This window comes from Rhinatrema bivittatum, chromosome 3, assembly GCF_901001135.1.
Source record: "Rhinatrema bivittatum chromosome 3, aRhiBiv1.1, whole genome shotgun sequence".
Taxonomy (NCBI): Eukaryota; Metazoa; Chordata; class Amphibia; order Gymnophiona; family Rhinatrematidae; genus Rhinatrema; species Rhinatrema bivittatum.
The window spans coordinates 539479542-539500573 of record NC_042617.1 but is presented as its reverse complement, the minus strand read 5'-3'; the positions used below and the strand labels follow the sequence as shown (position 1 = coordinate 539500573).

The following is a 21032-nucleotide window of genomic DNA, read 5'->3' as shown; positions in this document are numbered from 1 at the left end:
TTATTGAAGTGAATTGTTACCGCACTATGATGGCACATGATTAATTGTAATCTATACCACTTACTTTATTCATTATCTTGCCTTGCTGTAAACCGTTGTGATGGTTATCTAACTTAACGACAGTATAGAAGAGCTTTTAAATAAATAAATAAATAAATAAATAAATAAATATCCATATATAATATTGTTTTTGCTATCCTAGTTTTCCAAGTAAAGAATCTTTGCTTGCTGTCACAGAAGAGTCCTGTGTCATTTCTGCTTGAACAATAAGTGTTTCTCTTTAAGGTGTGGGATCCCTGCTGCACACACAACTAGTTCTAACTCTGAATAAACTAATTAGGCCAGACAAAGATAGGGAAAAATGTCAGCAGGCATTAAAGTCTGTGGTCCTGAATGGTTAGCCAGAAAAGAAGAGGACATACCAGCTACTTTAAAGGAATACTGGTCATTCAGGAATGAAATCAACATATAAAATGGCATTTTATACAAAGGACCAAGGATTATTGGACCCAAATCACTGCAAACAGAGAAGGTAACACATATACTTTCCAACCGCAATGGTGGGCAGCATGTTACAGACCAGCATGTTACAGACCAATTTCAAATTTACCGCTAATGGCCAAACTAATTGAAAAAACAGTACAAAAACAGCTATCTGAACACTTAGACAATAACAACATCCTTTACCCATCTCAACACGGCTTCCGCAAACACTACAGCACTGAAACACTCCTACTTGCACTAACAGATAACATACTAAGAGGGTTCGATAGCGGGAAAACAGTATATCCTGATTCTGCTAGATCTATCAGCCGCCTTTGACACAGTGAACTACAGTATTCTAATTAAAAGGCTTGAAGAAATAGGACTACATGACAAGACACTCACATGGTTCAGATCATTTCTAAATAACAGAACCTTTCAAGTCCAAATCAAAAACAACCTATCCGATAAAATCACCCTAAAAACTGGTGTCCCACAGGGATCAGCACTATCTGCTACACTGTTTAATATATACCTACTGCCACTATGCCATCTTCTTGCTGGACTTGGAATCACACACTACATTTACGCCGATGACATCCAGTTAATCCTACCAATTGATGAAACCATTGAAAAAACAATAGGCTTAGCCCTGATGTACCTGGACATAATAAAGCAACTACTAAACCAAATGGAGCTGATAATCAACATTGACAAGACCGAATTCATACACTTAGAAAGGAAAAGCATGAATATTTCACAAACTCCAATATTTCCCAATAACACCCAAAAAATTGACTTAACTAAGAAAGTTCACAACCTCGGAGTAATTATTGACAATGAACTAAATCTCAAACAACACATAGCACTAAAGGTAAAGGAAGGATACGCAAAACTACTGACACTTAGAAAACTTAAACCATTACTATCCCTGCCAAACCTTCGCACTGTCCTTCAATCCCTGATATTTGCCAGCACAGACTACTGCAATGCATTGCTACTAGGACTTCCCAACACTACACTAAGACCACTTCAGATTCTACAGAATACTGCAGCCAGAGTTCTCTCTGGAAAAGGCAAAAGAGATCACATATCCGATACACTTGCCACCCTACATTGGCTACCCATAGAACAAAGAATTCAATTCAAAGCACTGTGCCTATTACACAAACTCATCCACGATGAAAAAGCAGAGTGGCTTAACACCGCACTTAAAGTACACGTCCCACACAGAAATTTAAGGTCAGCAAACAGAGCACTCCTATCTATTCCAACTGTAAAAACAGCAAGACTTACCCAGGTGAGGGAACGTGCTTTAACTCTAGCCGGTCCCACATTATGGAACTCCATGCCCCTTGACCTCAGACTTCAGAGCAATCATAAATTTTTCAAAACACAACTCAAAACCTGGCTCTTCAAAAAAGCCTTCAAAAAGGAGAACGACACAGGCAACTAAAGAGAACAATTTAAGGTTAAGTGGCTCAAAGCACCCAGCGCCTTAATTCCAGCGCTCAGTGGAATTAGTTTCAACTTATTTTAACTGTAGACAACCAGTAAGATGAATCTCTATAAAACACCCAATCACAATCAATATCGCTTGATATAAACTCTTATATGTTACCGATTTCTAATGGCACCACCCATGTTATTTATAAACCATATTTACTTTGTTATAGGTGCCCATCTGTAAACCGTTATGATGGTGTATTACTTAATGACGGTATATAAAAACTCTTAAATAAATATATATATATATATATATATATATATATATATATATTCAATAGGCTATACTGACCTAACATGAAAGATGAAATCAAAGATGTTGTCAGCAATTGTTCTACCTGCAACAAATATGCACACAAACAGCAGAAGGAACCTGTCACATAACATATCAAGGCAGCCTTGACAGATTATCAGAATAGACTTATTCAACTATGCCAGGACTAGTGCAAGGGTCTGTAGCACCCTAAGCAGACCAATATAACACTGCCTCCCCCAAACCCACCCTGAGTTGAATGTGCACTCTGACAGTGGTAGATAAATAGAGTTATGGTCACCTTCTTACAGTGTTGTCTCTCTCTCTCTCTCTCTCTCTCTGACGTGATTGCTGTTGTTTCTTCTTTCACATTTTGAAAATGGCACCACACCCACTAATGCCGTCCTAATCTTGCCTAATGTTTGCACTGAACTATATATAAACACCACTGTGACAGCGATCCTCCTAATTTTCAAAATAATCAAGAACAAAATATTGCTCTGTCGCTGTGGAAACAATTTTTTTTGTAATTTCATATATCCAATTTAGAGATAATTTTTTTCAATGTTAAAATTTCAATTTCAACACCTACACTCAAAAGTAGGTTTAGTAATTTTTCACTGGGTCTAAATTATACTTTTCACAAATGTTATCTGAAAAAATATTTTTTAGGAAGAGCAGAAGGTTTCATATAGAGTGTAGGTGTCCCCACACCAGTATTATGTTGGTTATAATCATTAACCTCCTGCCACCTCCATGTTTTTCAAAAAAAAAATTTTTTAGAGTATTTTCTCTGTATAGTCCCAAAATTTCTCTGGTGTCCGTGTTGTAGTTAACACCGCTCTCTAGGCGGAGAAAAGACAAACTATTGAGATAGAATTCATGCTGATATTTGAGCGGGTACCTTCAGGTTTCTTTAGTGTTGGCTTTCTTAAATGATGAAAATGTATCCCGACACGTCTGAGTTTCAGACCTGAGTCTTTCTTCAGGGGAATATCACCATAGAAATCTCCAACTACTGAAATCGTGTGCCTCGCTGTGTTGTTAATTGCTGTGCTTTTTTTTTTTTTTAATTCTTTATTTATAATTTTAACATGTAATACAAAAAATTACAATGTTCAAAATTCTTACAGTTAGGTGCTTTGTCAAAAATATTTGAAAAAAAAAGAAACACAATTAGATTAAAAAAATAAGACATTTTCATCTATCAGTATTCCATAAGCAAACTTAGGGAAGTATCTTAACTTTTGAGCATTATTTCATTAGAGATGATAAATAAGAAATAGTAGGTATCACTCTTCCCCTCTTCTTTCTCTTTCTCTAGCATTCCCTCAATCCCCTAGAAGTACTTTAAGATGTTTTGGTTCAGTGAATTGGTAATTTTGTCCATTTAATTTAACTGCACATTTACATGGATATCGTAAAATAAATTGACCTCCCCTCTCAATTACTCTAGCTCTATACTCAAGAAACTGCTTTCTCTTAGCTTGCGTAGTTTTAACTAAATCGGGGTATATCCATATTTTATTACCATAAAAGGTTTTTGATCTATTTCGAAAAAAGTATTTTAAAATTGTGTCTCTATCCGAGATAAATGCAAATGTGACTAGCATAGTGCCTGTTTTCCCAACATCTAGCTCATCTTGTGATTTTTCCAGAAAGTCTGACAAATCAATTGAAGCTTGAGCAATCTCTCGATTGTTTTCTACTGACTTATTGTCTTTTTCAAATTCTGGCTGTTTCTTCACTTTAACTGTATTATTTATATAAAATGCTCTAACAATTGTCGGCATACTTTGTTCTGGTATACTCAGAATCTTTATCACATACATCCTAAAAAGTTCTATTGGAGAGATTTTACTAATAAAGGGAAAATTAATAATTCTCAAATTTAAAACCCGTGAATAGTTCTCAATGTTTTCTATCTTCCTTTGTATTTCAACTTCTGCCTTAATTTGTTGAACTTGTATCTTCTCCACCTGGGATAAACGTTGATCTAAAGTATTAGTCTGTTTTTGCAAATTTATCATAACTTCTGAATTACTTTTAACAGTTTTATTTGTTTCATTTACTGCTATAGTTAAATTTTTGATAGAGAGATCTAATTTTGTCAAGACATTCCACAAAGTATCCAATGTTATAGATGTGGGTTTAAGTATTATTTCTTGGATATTTTCCCCTTCTGTCTGTTTCTGATTTTCTTTAAGCAAGCTTAAAGATACGGCAGATCTAGTCCCTTCAACTTCTTGTATAATGGTAATTGAAGGGGGAGGTTTTTCTTCAAAAACTTTTTCCTTTCCTTGTAAAACTTCACTGACTTCTTCTGATTTATCTAATACTACCTGGGGGCTTTCTGATGAGTTAAGGGGTAAAACCCCTTCCTTACCAGGAAGTAGTGGAATGTCTGGAGCTCCTGGACTCAAAGAGATGTTGTCAGCCAATAGGGACAGGTTTAGCTCCATCTCTGTCCCTATAATGGCCCCCTCTACAGGAGTTATTTGTGGGGAACTCAACCAATCCGCCACCTTCCTCTGCCCTTGCTCTAATGTCAGAGTACTTGCGGAAGGGCTTAGTTTTGCCTTATGCTTAGTATGAGGCATTAATGCACTAAGAACAAATGAGCTATGGACAGAGATGGCTGGGTTGTCCCTACTAATATCAATAATACTTCCCTAATGAAGGTTTAAGAAGATTTCAAAGTAATAAAACCCAAATAACTGGTATTGCCTACCGGAGCAAAAAAGAGAAGAAAAATTCCAATATATAATTTAAGTAACCACTAACCGCTAAAGACCCTGTTGGCCGCAGTTGGACCCAGTCGGAGCCAGTCAGAGCCGCACGCCCCTTTGGCGTGCGGCTTCGGCAGCATGCCTCAGCGACTGCGTGCCGTAGGAGGGCCGATTTAAGATCTCCTCTGGCCCCTCCCCGATGACAAAGTCCACTCCGATTGGTTGCTGGGAAAAACGCTGTCGGGGCAGGGTCCTGCCTACCTCCGGAAGTTCAGTCTTTAGCAATTTCACACACTTAAGGCAAAGACAATGAGAATTCAAGCAGTTTAAGGAAAATAGGGCTATTATGCCACAATTCAAGGTAATGTTCTCCTTGCCTCCTTGCTCTACTTTTTACCGCTCCAAGTCTCAAAATAGATATCTACAGGACGTTGGCTGAACCGTATCTGACTCTACTACTCTATCTGACTCTACTACTATTTAAGAGGTAGTAGAGTCAGATACGGTTCAGCCAACGTCCTGTAGACATCTGTTTTGAGACTTGGAGCGGTAAAAAGCAGAGCAATTAACAACTCAGCGAGGCACACAATTTCAGTAGTTGGAGATTTCTATGGTAATATTCCCCTGAAGAAAGACTCAGGTCTGAAACTCGGACGTGTCGGGATACATTCTCATCATTTAAGAAAGCCAACACTAAAGAAAGCTGAAGGTACCCGCTCAAATATCAGCATGAATTCTATCTCAATAGTTTGTCTTTTCTCCGCCTAGAGAGCGGTGTTAACTACAACACGGACACCAGAGAAATTTTGGGACTATACAAAGAAAATACTCTAAAAAAAATTTTTTTTGAAAAATTATATACATGGAGGTGGCAGGAGGTTAATGATTATAACCAACATAATACTGGTGTGGGGACACCTACACTCTATATGAAACCTTCTGCTCTTCCTAAAAAATATTTTTTCAGATAAAATTTGTGAAAAGTATAATTTAGACCCAGTGAAAAATTACTAAACCTACTTTTGAGTGTAGGTGTTGAAATTGAAATTTTAACATTAATGTTTGCACTGGCCATGAGCTTTGCTGGTAAAGAGTTCTTGTTTGCAGTTGATCACTATGTGGACTTCCGAGAAATTGAACTATGCCAAAACATGTTTGTAGAAGCCACAAACATGCAAGATACAGTTTGCATGTTATGGCCAACTAGATCAAATGATTTTGGATAACAGGCCTCAGTTTGTATGTATGCAATTTAAATGTTTTGCTACTGATTGGGAGTTTGAGCACATCACCATGGCACCCACAAGTTAATGGGAAAGCTGAAACGTTAGAAATTAGGGGATAAGTATGACTGCCAGGAAATATAACAGCGCACTGATGTCATACAGAGATTTATATATTTATATTATTTTGAATATCGATATTCTGTCATCAATCATAATGGTTCACAATTTCAATATAAAATAAACCAAAAGTCATACAACATAAAGATATAATAATACAGATCAGCTGCTGCATGCATTATAACGTCCCATCTACACTCATAGTGGTCAACACTCAAACCTCCTATGAGGCTTAATCTGTAGGACATTTTAAAATAGATTGTTATGCAAATACTGATTTTTAAAAAAGGGAGATGTTACAGATATTGACTTGTAGGTTGATGCTACCTTGTGACTGATTGTTTTATTGCACTGTTTTTTACTTCCTGCTATAACTATCTGACCCACACATAGCCCTGTATGTCGTTTGCCAATGAGGTTTGTCTACTCATTGTTTTCCTTCTCTTATCTACCCTTGCATCAGTACTTTGAATTGATTTAGTTTTGCAGGGGAGCAACCAGGAAATAACTCTGATGGCCCAGGACCAAATGGCCTCCGAAGGGCAAGGCAACGCTCATGGGTGCTGCCTACTAGCCTAGAGAAAGACACTGAGGTAGAAGAGGGAACCACAGAGGAATAGCAACAGCCCATTATGGAGGAGGAGGAGACCCAGCTAACTGCTAATCTTTCGTTCACACCAGGTCTCAGGCAGCTTGCAGGTGGCCAGCAGGAGGGCAAGTCATCAGAGAAGGAGCTCATCTCTCCTAGAATTGAGCTACAGGCCATTCCTGCAGCCAGGTGTAACACTAACATCAATTCCAGAATGGTGGAGCAGATTGCAGGACTCTGGACTGAGATGCATGACCTCAGGGATGATGTAAGGGAGAAGAAGCAGGGTGTGCAACAGGAGTTATGGGGTATTCAGCAAGAAATGCAGGTTCAAACTACAGTGTGGAGGGAGATGCTGAAGAGGATGTCCCTCCTGGCAGCCTCAGATCCAGCAGCTCCCTACTACATGATGCCCTACTGGATGCAGCCATCACCAGCCTTTGCAGTACCACTAGGTTGGTGTTGTGTTCGTGCCTGTTCTCGCCCTCGCTCCATCCTCTCTACCTTTGTGGCGACTCCCTTCGGGCCTGACAGACAGATGCTGCCGCGGCTTCTCCTCGCCACTTCTCCCTGGAATCCCCGGGCTGGCCTAACGCTGCGGATCCACCATGTTCCTGATGATGTAAGGGCGCACGTGCGCGCACTCCAGAGTTTGCACCAGCAATGGCGCGAACCTCGGGGGTATCCCCCCGTCATGACGTCATCCGCTTCCAACTTAAAAGGTCTTTACTTGCAACTACGAATCGAGTTAGCAAGGGGAATTTTCTCTCTGCTGCTCTGCCTCCACAAACTTACCTAGGGGTACCCGCTCCTCGGGGGCCCCGCCATCTAATGGTGATGACGTCAGTGTTGTTTGCTGCAGTGTGATTGGTTAATTCTGTACCCTGTGACCATTCAGATGGAGGTTCGCGCCAAAACAATTGCCTTTAAATGTCAGCTTTGACACAGCTCTGATGCGCTCCTCAATACATGTAAGACCTATGATGACAACAGGTATGTTTTACATCTGTTTACTAATAGTTAATAGGGGAAGTGGTGGTTAGTTTTGTATCAAACAGTCATTGCTTTTGGACCCGTTTGGTTATTTTGGTCTATTAGTACCTGTGTTTGCATTACAGATGCTTGTGTGTTAAAAATACCCCCCGAGGCAGCCGGACTGGCGAAACACGGTCCGTGTTGGGGGATTTTGTTGGGAAATTTTCGTTGTACTAAAAGGAGCAGCCATTGTTTGAAAAGAAAATAAAGACTGTATATAAATCAGACCAAAAAGTTTTTTCTGCACTTATATCTACTTAGCCAGGTAAATCAAAATGTATCCAGAGATGTCACAAGTCTGAACTTGTGCGGCTCACAGTTTTTACATACATGAGCATGTTTGCGTATATATGTACTCCTAATTTATAACCTGCACTTATCATTTGCATATCTTATAAAGTACAGTAATACATTCCCTTATACATGCATAAATGGGCACATTTGAGCAGTTTTTATGTTAGTGTACACTAGAAGATTTAGCAGGCACTAAATGAAACAAAACAAAGAACGCATTCCTTTCATGATCATAGGCAATCATGTAGTGATTTTCCATGCACTGTTGGACACACCTTTTCAGTTTAACATTTAACTAAGCTATTAATGAGTGAAAAATAGTAAAGAATAACTCTCAACAGGGAAGTGAATGTAGGTCTGCAGCTCGATGCACTGCTGTCATTAGAGAATACCTGTTGGAGATCAGCAGTTTCACTTCCTTTGACAAGCAAGTGCGACAGAGTCTCACAAATGGGAATCTCTAGCTAAGGTCTGTTTGCCTTCAGATACAATGTGGAAGAGAAGCATGAACAATCGCCAATGATCAAGAACATGAAGTATGATTTTGTGGAGGAGCTCTCTTTGTCTTGTATTCCAATATTTTTTGTGGGGCAAGGTCAGTTTGACAACATTTTGGAAAATGGCAAATGGGCCTGGAGCTAGGGGTCACTCCAGGCCCCCACTATACGCCATTGAGTCTTTTAAGGGGTGGGGGTGGGTTAGGAGTACCCCCATAGACCACCAGGTTTTTTTTATGGCTGGGGAAGCAGGAGAGACTTGGGACCCACTAGACCCCAGGAAGTTTCTTTTATTTGAATCCAGGGGAAAGAGGGGGGGGGGGGGGGGGAAGAGAAATGGGATGCTGGGGGAGGGTGGAAAGGGGTGGGTTATTGGAAGCTCAGGGGAGGGGTTTGGGAAGGGGGCAGACTGTCACCATGCATTTTGAAATGTACTTTTTTTTTTGCTTTTGGGGGGCCAGAGCCACTTCACAAAGCAGATGGGGATGGGGGTCTCCAAAGACCCCCGGGATAAATTTAAAGCCACTTGGGCCTTTAAATTTTCCCATGGGACCTGAGCTAGTTTCCTAATTCTCCCCAAAAAATAGCTGCACCTCCCGCAAATGCAATAAAATAATGGAATCATGTTATTTTGCTTTATATGATTTTGCAAAATTCATGTACCATGCAAAGCAGCTCATTGTAACAGGAGCAGATTTCAGGCCTGAATAGTGTGATATATTGCACGATATTCAGCATTTATCGCTTCTTAAATGCTGTTTAATGCGATTTAGTAAATCTAGGCCAGGGAGAGTAAAATAAAATCTTTCTTTTTTTTCACAGATTGGAAGGGTAATGGGCTTAACATAGATCCCAGAGGGACAGGGGTCTTCTCAGTGATAATCACTGGAGTGAAGCTTAAACAAGAATTATAATTGAGCCTCTCAATACTACTTACTTATGGACATAATGGTTATTGTTCAAGACTGGTAGAGCAAAGATGGAACATCTTCTAAAAAGGAAGGGATCTTATTGACAAAACATTTCTTTCTTTCTTTATTCATTCTTAGCATGTATAAATCACTTTCCAGTTCTTAATATAACATTTTCCAAAGCGATGTACAAAATAAATAACATAAAGCTGTGTTACAATAAAATAATTTAAACCCAAACACGTCTCTCAAACAATGAAAAGAGCTTGACATCTGCTTATAAAAACCATTTCAGAATTGCATTAAATGAAGAGATGCCATTCCAAAGAGGGAGCTCGTCTAAGGCTGCTGACAGCAATACAGAAGAGTCATACCTCAGACACCATCAACCAAGTCTTCACTTGGCAACAGAACCCCATAAGATTTTTCTCCTCCCTACTCAATGTAGGAAGATTGTTCCATAATCTGAGGGATTGTCATAGAAAATTATCTGTTTTATAATTTAGCATGCCGAAAAGCTTTGGCTGATGGAAGCTGGAGTTGGCAGCTATATTGCAAGCATGTGTATTGCAATGGGAAGTTTATCCCATTCTCTCAGCCAGACTGGAGGAAGGCTCTAAAAGAATCAGGTATAACCAGGGCTGGGGGAGGGGCCTATGACAATACCCAAAGAACCCAGGGAAGCAGCAGAGCAGAAAGTCACCAGAACCTGAACTCAGGGAGGAGGAGCCACAAGAAGAAAAAACCTTGGAAAAGCAGACAATGGAAGGAGGAGAGAGGAGCTGAGCAAGGCTGTTTCGCTACCAAAGGTAAAAGGCTTCTGTGGAGCTGTTGCTCTCTGAAACAAGGGAGAACTTTGGACTCTAGGGGAGGTGCAGGAACAGGCTGCAGTGAGCAAGCCAACTCAGAGGAAGCTTACTGCCTAATTATCCTGCTGACAGTCCACCCAAGCACACAGCTGTGCTGGGGAAAAGGAGAGCAAGGCCCTGTGAACTGAACTTGGAGTCTTGTGTAATGTTTTGGGGCCCGGAAGAAATAAAACCTCTGTTGAACTGTGCATGGCAGCAGCTCTGCTGGGGGAAAGGAGAGCAAGGCCTTGGGGTCTGAGGTTTGAACCTGGCGCGGTGTCTTGAGACTTTGGAGAGATACAAACTTTTTCTTTGAACTGTATGTGGAAGCAGCTGGGCTCACGGATGTTTTGTGGGGTCCTGTGGTGCAACGGAGCATTGTTTATGACCTAGAACTGTGGCGGTGCAGTTAGGTATCCTAGGATACTGCCGTGCAAATCTGCCCTTGGGAAGTCCAACTGTGAAGTGAACCAATGTACAGAGAGGCAAAGCCTTACAATATCTAGCAGATGTTTTCTAATTTAGCCTGAGCTCCATGTGAGGGGGGCAATCTCCATGCAAAATCTTAAAAGCGAGTACAAGAAATGTACATTTACAATGTGGCTTGACAGGTAGCCAGTGCAATTTCAGAAGGGGAGCTGCTGACTCCCATCTGAACTTCCCCATGACAATTCTTGCAGCTACGTTTTGAACTGTTTGGAGCCTCTGAGTCATAGCACCAGGAAGTCTCCAATAGATAGTGTTGCAATAGTCTATTACTGCTATGACCAAAGTATATACCACCAACTTTAATGCTGTAAACTCAAAAAAGATTTTAATTGCCTCAAATCTATAGGCACCCATAGGCTGTTTATAACTCTGCACTTATTTGACTTTATAATGTCCAATTAATATTCAGCATCACCCCTAAGGAATTCACTTTGCTGTAACTGTAACCCATTCAATTTGAAGCTGATATTTCTCCAAAACTGTTCCCACTTGCCCTACTTCTGACGTTTTAGAATTTAAAACAAAATAATTCTCTCTCTACCAATTACTAAGTGGTTAGCATAAAGTCCTCAAGATGGGCGAGAACCAAATCTGGAGCAGATTCCATAGGGACCAGAATCTGAACGTTGTCCACATATATAAAAGGAGTAAAGCCAAAAGACCAAATAATGCCTCCCAATTGCACCAAATATATATTGAATAGTAAGGGGGACAGCGAAACTCCTTGTGGGACTCTGCAAATTGTTTTACGTACCCGTGAACAAGACCCTTGAAAAGTTATCCACCTCATCCTATTCTGCAAAAAACTCCTTATCCAGTTCAAAACATTTTCTTCCTGCCCTAAAGCCTGGCAACGTGATACAAGAATTTCATGGTGCGACAGGTCCAGAAGAATTATCAAAACTGTTTGCCCCTTATCCAAGTGGGGTAGAACGGAGTCCACCCTATCCACCATGATGGTCTCTGCGCTGCACTCCCTTTGGAACCCAGCTGTAGCAGGATCCAATTTGTTTGTCTCTTCTAACAACTCAGAAACCTGCAAGGTTACAGCTTTCTCTAACACCTTCACTAGGGAAAGCAGGTTGGCTATAGGTCTACAGTTAGAACACATCCTTGGGTCTACATCCACACTCTTTAAAATTGGGGTAGCACCCGCCTTTTTCATGATCTCTGAGAATAATCCCTCAGTTTATGAAGAATTAACTGCACTCCTAAGTCCTTTTAGAATCACATCTGGTAGCAAATCAATTAAAAAGATGGACAAGGATCTAAGAAACATTTAGACTTCTTTACCCACTTCAAAGATTTAATTTCAATAAAAGAAACTGGCTCAAATTCCTGAAGTTTGTCTTCTTTCTCAGATTCAACTAAATTTAACCTGTCACTCACCTCAGCCCCAGATTTCTGTGGTGACTGGTTTCCTCAGATGATTACATTCCTGGGAGCTTTTCCCTTTTAAATGACCTTCAGTTTTGTTAGGAACTGGGGAACCTTTTGGGGAAGGGGGAGTCTCTTCCAAAGGGATGGGCTCCACCTTAACCAGGGTGGAACCAGACTGCTGGCGCTAACCTTTAAAAAGGAGATAGAGCAGCTTTTAAACTAGAACAAAGGGGAAAGCCGACAGTCGCTCAGCAGCGCATGGTTCGGAGAGAGGTATCTTTAAAGGATACTAATGATGCATTAGAATTAGGGCATCCCGACAGTGAGGTTCCAATAATTAGAAAGTAGTCCAAGTGCCTGTAACTAAAAACTCACCTGAGCTAAAAAATTCTAACTTATCCCTATCAATTAAAAAGCAGAATAAAAATACAAACAAAAAACAAACTTTGAAATGTTTGTATGCTAATGCCAGAAGTCTAAGAAGTAAGATGGGAGAATTAGAATGTATAGCAGTAAATGATGACATAGACTTAATTGGCATCTCGGAGACATGGTGGAAAAAGGATAACCAATGGGACAGTGCTATACCGGGGTACAAATTATATCGCAATGACAGAGAGGAGCACTCGGGAGGAGGTGTGGCACTTTATGTCCGGGATGGCATAGAGTCCAACAGGATAAACATCCTGCATGAGACTAAATACAAAATTGAATCTTTATGGGTAGAAATCCCTTGTGTGTCAGGGAAGACTACAGTGATAGGGGTATACTACCGTCCACCTGGTCAAGATGGTGAGATGGACAGTGAAATGCTAAGAGAAATTAGGGAAGCTAACCAAATTGGTAGTGCAGTAATAATGGGAGACTTCAATTATCCAGAAAGAAGAGAAGCAAAACCTTGCACATAAGCAAGTATCACAGTACACTGGTGCAGGATAAGTATTTAATCACCATCAATTTCTATGGTGTATGTAAATTGAAGTTTCAAAACATCAAGGATATATATAATTCAAACTGGCAAATTCCAAAACAGAACTTTAACTCGGGACCGAGTTAAAGTTTAACTCGGGACCGAGTTAAAGTTCTGTTTTGGAATTCATGGAGTTGCCAGTTTGAATTATATATATCCTTGATGTTTTGAAACTTCAATTTACATACACCATAGAAATTGATGGTGATTAAATACTTATCCTGCACCAGTGTACTGTGAGACTTCAATTATCCCAATATAGACTGGGTAAATGTATCATCGGGTCACGCTAGAGAGATAACGTTCCTGGATGGAATAAATGATAGCTTTATGGAGCAATTGGTTCAGGAACCGACGAGAGAGGGAGCAATTTTAGATCTAATTCTCAGTGGAGCACAGGACTTGGTGAGAGAGGTAACGGTGGTGGGGCCGCTTGACAATAGTGATCATAATATGATCAAATTTGATTTCATGACTGGAAAAGGAACAGTGTGCAAATCCAAGGCTCTCGTGCTAAACTTTCAAAAGGGAAACTTTGATAAAATGAGAAAAATTGTTAGGAAAAAAATGAAAGGAGCAGCTACAAAAGTAAAAAATGTCCAAGAGGCGTGGTCATTGTTAAAAAATACCATTCTAGAAGCACAGTCCAGATGTATTCCACACATTAAGAAAGGTGGAAAGAAGGCAAAACAATTACCAGCATGGTTAAAAGGGGAGGTGAAAGAAGCTATTTTAGCCAAAAGATCTTCATTCAAAAATTGGAAGAAGAATCCAACAGAAGAAAATAGGATAAAGCATAAACATTGGCAAGTTAAATATAAGACATTGATAAGACAGGCTAAGAGAGAATTTGAAAAGAAGTTGGCTGTAGAGGCAAAAACTCACAGTAAAAACTTTTTAAAATATATCCGAAGCAGAAAGCCTGTGAGGGAGTCAGTTGGACCGTTACATGATTGAGGGGTTAAAGGGGCACTTAGAGAAGATAAGGCCATCGCGGAAAGATTAAATGATTTCTTTGCTTCGGTGTTTACTGAAGAGGATGTTGGGGAGGTAACCGTATCGGAGAAGGTTTTCATGGGTAATGATTCAGATGGACTGAATCAAATCACGGTGAACCTAGAGGATGTGGTAGGCCTGAATGACAAACTGAAGAGTAGTAAATCACCTGGACCGGATGGTATACACCCCAGAATTCTGAAGGAACTAAAAAATGAAATTTCAGACCAATTAGTAAAAATTTGCAACTTATCATTAAAATCATCCATTGTACCTGAAGACTGGAGGATAGCAAATGTAACCCCAATATTTAAAAAGGGCTCAAGGGGCGATCCGGGAAACTACAGACCGGTTAGCCTGACTTCAGTGCCAGGAAAAATAATGGAAAGTGTTCTAAACATCAAAATCACAGAACATATAGAAAGACATGGTTTAATGGAACAAAGTCAGCATGGCTTTACCCAGGGCAAGTCTTGCCTCACAAATCTGCTTCACTTTTTTGAAGGAGTTAATAAACATGTGGATAAGGGTGAACCGGTAGATATAGTATACTTGGATTTTCAGAAGGCGTTTGACAAAGTTCCTCATGAGAGGCTTCTAGGAAAAGTAAAAAGTCATGGGATAGGTGGCGATGTCCTTTCGTGGATTGCAAACTGGCTAAAAGACAGGAAACAGAGAGTAGGATTAAATGGGCAATTTTCTCAGTGGAAGGGAGTGGACAGTGGAGTGCCTCAGGGATCTGTATTGGGACCCTTACTGTTCAATATATTTATAAATGATTTGGAAAGAAATACGACGAGTGAGATAATCAAATTTGCAGATGACACAAAATTGTTCAGAGTAGTTAAATCACAAGCAGATTGTGATAAATTGCAGGAAGACCTTGTGAGACTGGAAAATTGGGCATCCAAATGGCAGATGAAATTTAATGTGGATAAGTGCAAGGTGATGCATATAGGGAAAAATAACCCGTGCTATAATTACACAATGTTGGGTTCCATATTAGGTGCTACAACCCAAGAAAGAGATCTAGGTGTCATAGTGGATAACACACTGAAATCGTCGGTGCGGTGTGCTGCGGCAGTCAAAAAAGCAAACAGAATGTTGGGAATTATTAGAAAAGGAATGGTGAATAAAACGGAAAATGTCATAATGCCTCTGTATCGCTCCATGGTGAGACCGCACCTTGAATACTGTGTACAATTCTGGTCGCCGCATCTCAAAAAAGATATAATTGCGATGGAGAAGGTACAGAGAAGGGCTACCAAAATGATAAGGGGAATGGAACAACTCCCCTATGAGGAAAGACTAAAGAGGTTAGGACTTTTCAGCTTGGAGAAGAGACGACTGAGGGGGGATATGATAGAGGTGTTTAAAATCATGAGAGGTCTAGAACGGGTAGATGTGAATCGGTTATTTACTCTTTCGGATAGTAGAAAGACTAGGGGGCACTCCATGAAGTTAGCATGGGGCACATTTAAAACTAATCGAAGAAAGTTCTTTTTTACTCAACGCACAATTAAACTCTGGAATTTGTTGCCAGCGAATGTGGTTAGTGCAGTTAGTATAGCTGTGTTTAAAAAAGGATTGGATAAGTTCTTGGAGGAGAAGTCCATTACCTGCTATTAAGTTCACTTAGAGAATAGCCACTGCCATTAGTTTTTGGGTACTTGCCAGGTTCTTATGGCCTGGATTGGCCACTGTTGGAAACAGGATGCTGGGCTTGATGGACCCTTGGTCTGACCCAGTATGGCATTTTCTTATGTTCTTATGTTCAAGAGCCAAACATCTCAAATTCACAACTTTTTTCTTCCAAAAATGAGCACAATAAATAGCAATTAGGAATGTCTTCAACAACTAAGTTCTGTTGTATTGTAGTCTCCCAATGTACAACCTAATTTAAAAATTACCTTTGAATCATTATTGGCCTCCTCAGTGGTATCCGAATAAAATTTCTTCTTAGCAGAAATCACCATTTTAAAATAATCAGTAGTTCCCACCCTCCAAACTCTCTTATCCTCAACTGAACCAGTCTTTCTCCACCACTGCTTCAAACAGCATAGTCCCCGTTTCAGATCTTGAAGTTGCATGGAATACCAAGGGGACTTGGTCTCTTACCCTTCTGTACCTCACAATTAATCTCTTCTTGGATGCCAGAACTTGCCAGCTCCATACCCTTTTCTAATAAATTATTCCACCTCCCCACCCAAGACTCTGCATTTGCTAGAGAAACTTCCCAACTATCCCCCCACTAAGTCCGACACTTCCTCCACAAACTTAGATGGGTCCACTTCTTAAAACCTAATTTACCATTAGTTTTCCTCTTTTCATTTAGCAAAATCAGTTGCTCCCAAATTCAAACAATATTCTACGGGGGGCAATGAAGCAAAAGAAAAACTCTTATTGTTATGAGTTAATATTTTCGCTTCATTATCCCCATTTAATCCTGTTTCAAGGACTTTTTTTTTCTCTATTTGTATTAATTTTTGCTCCTTTCTCTCTGAAAGATTCCAGTAACTTTTAAAAGGAGGTTGTGAGAATTTAAATAATACCATCTGGAGGAGAAAGGAGAAACCAGGAGGCTCCCTATATAGGTTTCTACCAAGAAGTAACAGAAAAGGAGAGGTTTGAAGATTGACTTTGAAAGAAGGAGAAATCCTTAAGAAACCCATTTTCATTTCACCTTAGGCAGCCTAATCTTCCACTCACAGGAATAAAGTCTCTTCCCAGGGATTCACTAAGACCACAGATACAGATCACTTAGATTATTTTTATTAAAGTGATTATGGATTATGCTACAAGAAGAAAATGGTATTTGGTGCCAATTAATTACCAGTGAACATGTTGAACAGTAAATGTTTTATTTCTAGAACACTTTACTTGAGTGTCCAGTCTAGTAGTAGTTATCGGCATTGTTCAGTACAGAGTTGAGTTGAATCAATAGAAAGACATTTCCATTAGTCTTGGGCCTTGGATATCTATCCTCCCCCCATTCAGAGTATCTTCCCAAGGATTTAGTGGGAATTTGCAAGGACTAAGTCCTGGTACTAATTGTGATCCCTTCCTTCATAACAACCATTAGAAGAAGGTCTACATATTCACATTTGGTCTATTTAATAACTAATCTATTCTTTCTGACATGATTCCTACACCAAACCAAATTTTATTTATTTTATTTATTTATTTATTTGATTTTATATACCGACAACCGTTTGCACATCGTGCCGGTTTACAGATAACTTATAACAAATAATATATAGGCAAAGCCTTTACAAGGAACAGTTTGTAACATAAATGCAGTAACATGGCAAGTAACTAGATAAATAAGTAGGGGGGGGAAGGGTAGGGATATACGAGACAAAAGGAGGGGGAGGGGGAGGGGTGAAAATGGAAAACATAGGGAAAAGATATGTACAGGGGTTCGATTGCTCTAGTAATTTTCAACTGAATGAAAAATAGAATTACTGGGCAGATGGAAAAAGATGGCTTAATGGAAAAGAGCCAGCATATAACTAAAAGTATACACATTGTGGACCACAAATACTATCAGCTACAATGAGGGAGGGCAATTTTAAGATGGTTGATTTACATAGGTAAAATGTTTTTTACTTGCATAACTTACTTTGAAAATTGCCCTTATGGAAGGTAATTTTATGTAACAAGGTCTATGGCCCTTCACTCAGTCTAAATTCCTTCCAGCGGAAGATATATTGATAGTGGCAGAGTAGTGTTTTGGACTAAACTGTTTGCTCTGGTGCTCCCCTTTAGGAGTGACCACAGTAGAAAGTCATGTGTTGGGTTAGACCAGTCCAAGATCATTCTTTTTAGAAGGAAGGAGTTGGGAAAAGAAAGAAGTCCAGTTTCTGTGTTGTCTGGAATAAGTTAGGAATTTGAGAAGGCGCAAAACCTGTCTTTTGTCCCATTTCTCCAGTGTGTTAATTAGTGAGTAAAGAGGGTCACTCAGACAGTTTTCTGTGGTGGTGATTCTATACTAGTGTAGAGACTGAGGTCTCCACTAGATAGCCCTAGTTCCCAGCCCTTGGGTAAACAGCAAAAGGAGCATATAATTCATTACATCACCTCCCCCAGAGGTTGTCTGGGATCAGAAGTCTTTTAGGCACAAGGGGGAGGGGGCTAGTCCAAATTACTCAAATTTAGAGTGTGACAGTATAGATTTTATTTTTAGGGAGAATGAGTGATTTTAGTGTGCTTTCCAAGTTAAGCCCACAGTCTTGCACAGGAAGGGAAAGGCATTGCCCTGCCAGGTCTTCTGATAGGATTGGAGAGGGGAGCGAGAGAAGTGAAAGGATTTTTGTTGTTTTTCCTGAATTTTTGCAGTTTTGGACCTGTACCATTCCTGGTAGGCTGTATCTGCTCTCCAGGGTGGTCAGGAAGGAACTGTGTACCTCTTTGCCCAGCTCAAGAGGAGGTTACAGTGACCAAGTTAAGGAAGAAAGAAGGATTGCTCTAGTTATATTTTCTTATTGCAGAGGGAAGGAATCTATTTCTTGTCACTCTTCCTTGCCCAGAGCTAGACGCCATGAGGATTGCTTTCAGTAATTGGCTTTTCTTCCAGGAAGGTCAGAAGCTATCTTTTGAAGAGGAGTCAGAGGGAGAGAAGAAAAGAAGGTCATCTGGAGACCCCCCAATGGAGTTTCCACCCTTGGGACAAAGGACACTGCCGGGTTGTAGTGTGGGATTCTTCATAGACCTCGGGTACTGAGGTAGGGGATCCAGTCATGGTTAGATCACCCCAGCCCACTGAGATACTGATCATCCCCATCCATGGAGGATAAGTGCATTTCAAGCTCCTGCCTAGAGGGACACATCAGCGGTAGAGATCAGTTAAATCCTGGCTTATGTAAATCTAAGGACCCTAAATATAACTGGACACTATTTTTTTGAATCTCTTGATTCTTTTGAAATTAATCACAATAAACTTTAATTTGAGCACCCATCCAGAAAGTCCAGCCTTGTTTGTAAGTGTACCTGTCCTGAAGAGCTATGGTAGCAAACACGTAAGGGAGTTCACTACTGCCTGGACCAAGAAGGTTAGCCTTCACCCCATAGAAAGAGCCTATACCTTGGGGACAACAGAAGGGGAAATCTACCAGTGAAGACAGCCTCAGGCACAAATATTTTTGTGTGCCCTTTGGAAATAGCTAAATTCAGAAAGGAAGGGTTACACCTGAGCTGGCTGTACCTGAATAGTGGTACCAAATGCCATATCTCACAGCACAGTTTCAGGTAGTAAGCTTCTCATAATGTTAAAATATCTCAAACTGAAGGGTTCCCTGAGCCGGGGGAAAGATAACTTTCAAGGCCCTTCACATTACAACACTTAGGGACCAATTTTAATTCCTACGCGCGCACAAATGTACACCCGATTTTATAACGTGCATGCGCTGCCGCGTGCATGTTATAAAATCCGGGGTCGGCGCGCACAAGGGGGTGCACATATGTGCGCCTTGCGCGCGCCGAGCCCGAGGGGAGCCCTGATGGCTTTCCCCGTTCCCTCCAAGGCCGCTCTGAAATCGGAGCGGCCTTGGAGGGAACTTTTTTTTTTAGCTCCCCCCCCCCCCACACCTTTCCCTCCCTTCCCCTATCTAACCCATCCCCCAGCTCTACCTAAATCCCCCCCCCCCCCCCCCTTATTTCTTCAAGTTCCTTTTGTATGGTAAGAAAACATTTTACAGATTAGAAGGAAAAATTTGTCTTTTTGCAGATGACACAAAGATTTGAAAGAGTGCACAAACCTGAAGAAGTACAGAGATTAAGAAGTGATCTAGGAAAGCTCAAGGAGTGGTCAAAGGTTCAGCAGTTCGGATTCAATGCCAAGAAGTGCAGAGTCTTGCATTTGGGATACAGCAATCCAAAGCAGTTGTATGTGTTAGACGTCGAAAGACTGATGTGCATGAATCGGGAGAAACCGCAGGATGATAGTGGCTAATGAGCTGTAGTTGGCAAAGCAATGTAACAAACTGAGGGGCTAAGGCCAAAGGATTGTTGGGCCTGCATCAAAAGAGACATAACCAGCAGGGGTAAAATATTTGTTTTGGTTTTTATTTTGTTTAAGAAGTTTTTGTTTCCACCACTAATTTTGTTTCGTTTATTGTTTAATTCATTTCTTTAATAAAAAAAAATTGGAATCAAACATTATGGCCCAATATTCAAAGCATGTTTGGCACTATTTAGCCAGATAAGTGGGACTTATGCGGCTAAGTAGCGAAAGCTGAATATGCCCCTAAGTTCAGTGGCTACAACTTAGCCGTATAAGTCCCCTATATGGCTAAATTTACATGCATAAAAAATAGAAATGTAATGGGTGGATCAGGGCAGAGTGAGTTAGCCATATAACTTATGTGGCTAACTACCTATATTCTGAATTATCTGCATAATTATATGTGCGAGTTTAGATGCGTCACAGAGCAGATGAAAAGTTAGCCGGGTAGATTTATCTGGCTATGTGCAATGCCACTGAATATACATTGTAACTTAGCTGGATAACTTCTAACAGGCTAAGTTACTTACACAGCCAGCTTTGAATAACTACCCCTATTTAAAAAAAAAAAAAAAAAAAGAAGGAAAAATAAAGGATATTGGGCCTCCCATCCCTTCCACCCAGAAAAATGCCAGGGGAAGGATCCCCTATGGCCTTTGTTTACCTGGTCCGGTTCAATTAACTGCCATACAGCAAAATGGCACCCAC

At 40.3% G+C, this 21032-nt stretch overlaps 1 protein-coding gene across 3 annotated transcripts in view; it reads left to right on the top strand.

Annotated features, from left to right (window-relative positions):
- The window catches only part of LOC115088273 (sodium/potassium-transporting ATPase subunit beta-1-interacting protein 2), a 297184-nt gene that overhangs the window by 217650 nt on the left and 58502 nt on the right, over positions 1 to 21032 (top strand). Inside the window, exon 1 of one of the 3 annotated variants that reach the window (XR_003855736.1) lies at positions 10356 to 10449. The exons of the other annotated variants lie outside the window; for them this stretch is intronic. The gene's annotated coding sequence lies outside the window, so the exon portion shown is untranslated. Of the gene's footprint in view, positions 1 to 10355; positions 10450 to 21032 lie in introns of those variants that run through there. 3 annotated transcript variants of the gene reach the window in all.